General features: G+C 48.3%; 1 pseudogene; it reads left to right on the top strand.

The window, feature by feature from the left end:
* The first annotated feature begins 921 nt into the window (after nucleotides 1–921).
* Nucleotides 922–2,047, top strand: LOC126068464 (cellular tumor antigen p53-like; annotated as a pseudogene).
* The last annotated feature ends 1,401 nt before the right edge of the window (nucleotides 2,048–3,448 follow it).

Here is a 3,448-nt window from a genome sequence, read left to right as displayed (position 1 = left end):
GAAAGCAGGCACTCAAACAGATACTTGCAGACAAATTTTCAAGGCAGCATTATTCACAATAGCCAAAAGACAGAAACAACCCAAGTGTCCACCAACGGATGATAAACAGAACCTGGAACATACACATGATGGACTATTATTATTCGGCCATTAGGAAAAATGACGTTCAGATACATGCTACCACATGCAAAAACCATATGGATGACCCCTGAAAATATTAGCCCTTAGGGAGTTCATGAACTTCAATTTAAGAACAAGTGATTGGGGAAGGACTCTTCTGGGATGGTCAAGGTTTTTTCTTACAGGAAACAGACGGTGTGCAGAAAAGTTTTAAAAACCCAAAGATGCACAGAAAAATCCTGCTCGGGATCAGTTAGGGAAGAAAAGAATGAGCTGCAAAGAGAAGTCTAACCTTGACTTTCTCCCCAAACCCAACACTATTCATGACGTGCCTTTAAAATCCTACATTAAGGAATTACCCAGAGAATTTGCTTGGCCCCAGCCCTGCAGACAAAGCATGTTTTATGTCCTGATGGCAAGTGAAGGGAGGCAGCACTGGGAATTGGAAGATCCAGATGAGATCCAAGCTTCAGTCTTAGTCCCCTTGTTTTCTGCCACTAACTAGCCCTGTTAGCTTGGTCAGGTCACCTAGTTTCTGAATTGAAACTTCCTGGCTATAAAATGAAAAGTTTGAATTAAACCATCTCTGGAATTCTTTCTAGCTATGACTTTGTGATTCTAAGATAATGCATAACTATCTGGAAGAAATGTTAACGAGTCAAAAGCCTGAAGCCACCATCCTGGGCACAGCTAGCTGCTGGGCTCTGGGGGCACCTTCTTTCCGGACTTGGAGAGTCCTTCCCAAGAAGGTTACACACTTCCCTGAGGTTCCGTAGCCAGACTGCCTTCCCTGGAGCTGCAATGGAGGAGCCTCAGTCAGATCTCAGCACTGAGCTCCCTCTGAGTCAAGAGACGTTTTCATACTTGGGGAAACTCCTTCCTGAGAAGCTGGTTCTGTCCCCCTCACTGTCCCCAGCAGCAGAGGCAGTAGACGATCTGCTACTCCCAGAAGATGCTGCAGACTGGCTAGAAAGCCAAGCTGGGGCTCAAGGAATATCAGAAGCCCCTACACTAGCCACCTCCTGGACGCTGTCATCCTCTGTCCCTTCTCAGAAGACCTACCCAGCACCTATCGTTTCTGTCTGGGCTTCTTGCATTCTGGGACAGCCAAGTCCGTCACCTACACGTACTCCCCTGAACTTAACATGCTGTTTTGCCAGCTGGCAAAGGCCTGTCCAGTGCAGCCGTGGGTCACCTCAACACCCCCGCCCAGCACCTGTGTTCACACCATGGCCATCTACCAGACATCAGCATATGATGGAGGTCGTGAAGCACTGCCGCCACCTTGAGTGCCACTCTGACTATAGCGATTGCTTGGACCCTCCTCAGCACCTCATGCAGTGGGAGGAAACCTGCATGCTGAGTATTTGGAGGACACCATCACTCTATGACATAGTGTGGGGTGCCCTAGGAGCCACCAGAGGTCGGTTCTGACTACCACCATCCACTTCAACTTCATGTGTAACAGCTCCTGCATGGGGAGCATGAACCCATCCTCACCATCATCACACTGGAAGACTCCAATGGTAATCCGCTGGGACACAACAGTTTCGAGGTGCATATTTGTACCTGTCCTGGGAGACACAGATGTACAGAGGAAGACAATTTCCACAAGAAGTGGGAGCCTTGCCCTGAGCCACCCTCTGGGAGGATCACTAAGCAAACTCTGCCCACCAGCACCAGCTCCTCTACCAAGCCAAAGAAGAAGCCACTGGATGAAAAATACTTCACCCTTCAGATCCATGGGCATGAATGCTTCAAGATGTTCCTAAAGCTCAACGAGGCCTTGGAGCTGAAGGATGCCCAGGCTGGGAAGCAGCCAGAGGGGAGCAGGGCTCAATCCAGCCTTCCCAAGTCTAAGAAAAGGCAATCTACCTCCTGCCATAAAAAACTAATGTTCAAGAGAGAGCAGCCTGACTCAGACTGATGTCCTTCACTTCCTGTCCCCCATTTACACACCCTGCCCCTGCCTTCCTTCCCTACCATTTTGAAATTCACGTGCTTGAACCCCTACTTCATACAGGTGTGCCTCCAAAACACTCAGGAACTCTTCACTTACCTTGGTCTGGGCCTCCACTAAAGATGTTGGCCTACACTGGTGTTTGGGGGGGCATGAGGGCAGCTGGGACAATCCAGCTTAGATTTTAAGGTTTTTACTATAAAAAATGCTTGGGAGAGAGAGGATAGCATTCCTGCATGTAAGAATTAGATTTTAAAACCAGTCATAGAACTGGCCATACCTGGGTTGGAAGCCTAGGTCACCAGCAGACTAGCCAGGGAAACTATCTCAAGGTGTTTCCCTCCTCCTGACAGCAATGTGCACATCTGTGAAATGCTGACACCCACCACCTACCTCGTGGGGTTTGACATGAGGTTAATGAAATGATGTGTGTATGACTCAAAGATCCCAGAGTGCTGGAAGTCACCAGGCTGCTCGCCTTAAAACCGTCTTAGATCACATGGCATCTGGGACTTGGCCTCTGGGGAGTCTTGGTCCCCCTGTCCCTGTTGGTTGATGGACTGACTGGGCAGCTGGTTTAGGGGAGGGAGTTTCCAAGTCCCTTTGCTGCTGGCCTAGCCACATCCTGTCTAGCCTCCAGGTAAACCTCAGCACCTAAAAGGAAACCTCGCCTCACTCCACTCCCTGGAGGATTCCAGCTTTTACGTGGGATCTGTACCCACCACCATGTCTTACTGCCCCCGATGCTCAGAGTCTAATTTCTCTGCACCCTGGAAGGCACATTTGCGTTCTTCGCCTGTATCCCTTCTCCTCTCTCTTTTTATATCCCATTTTTATATCTGTTTCTTATTTTACAATAAAACTTTGCTATCAAAAAAAAAATACTAATGAGACTTTAAATTTCTTCTCACCCTATGTCATGGATTGTATTGTCACCCCAAAATTGTATTATGTGTACCAACTTGGTTAGGCCAGGATTCCCAAGGTTCTGTGATCGTCCTCCATTTTGTGAATGTAATTTTATGTAAAAGACGGGTAGGGAGGGATTGTAACACCCTTACCAGGTAATCTCCCTGAGCCAATGTAAAGGTAGTTTCCCTGGGATCTGGCCTGCACCACCTTTTATGTCTCAAGAGATAAAAAGGAAAGGGAAGGAAGCAGAGAGTTGGGGATCTCATACCACCAAGAAAGCAGCACCAGGAGCAGACCACATCCTTTGGATCTGAGGTTCCTGTGCTGAGATGCTCCCAGACCAAGGGAAGACAGATGCATCACAAGAACTTTCCTTCAGGGCCCACAGAGAAAGAAAGCCTTCCCCTGAAACCACCGCCCTGACTTTGGGCTTCTAGTCTACTGGACTGAGAGAGA

Source organism: Elephas maximus, chromosome 27, assembly GCF_024166365.1.
Source record: "Elephas maximus indicus isolate mEleMax1 chromosome 27, mEleMax1 primary haplotype, whole genome shotgun sequence".
NCBI classification, from domain to species: Eukaryota; Metazoa; Chordata; class Mammalia; order Proboscidea; family Elephantidae; genus Elephas; species Elephas maximus.
This window is presented reverse-complemented; position numbering and strand designations above follow the sequence as displayed.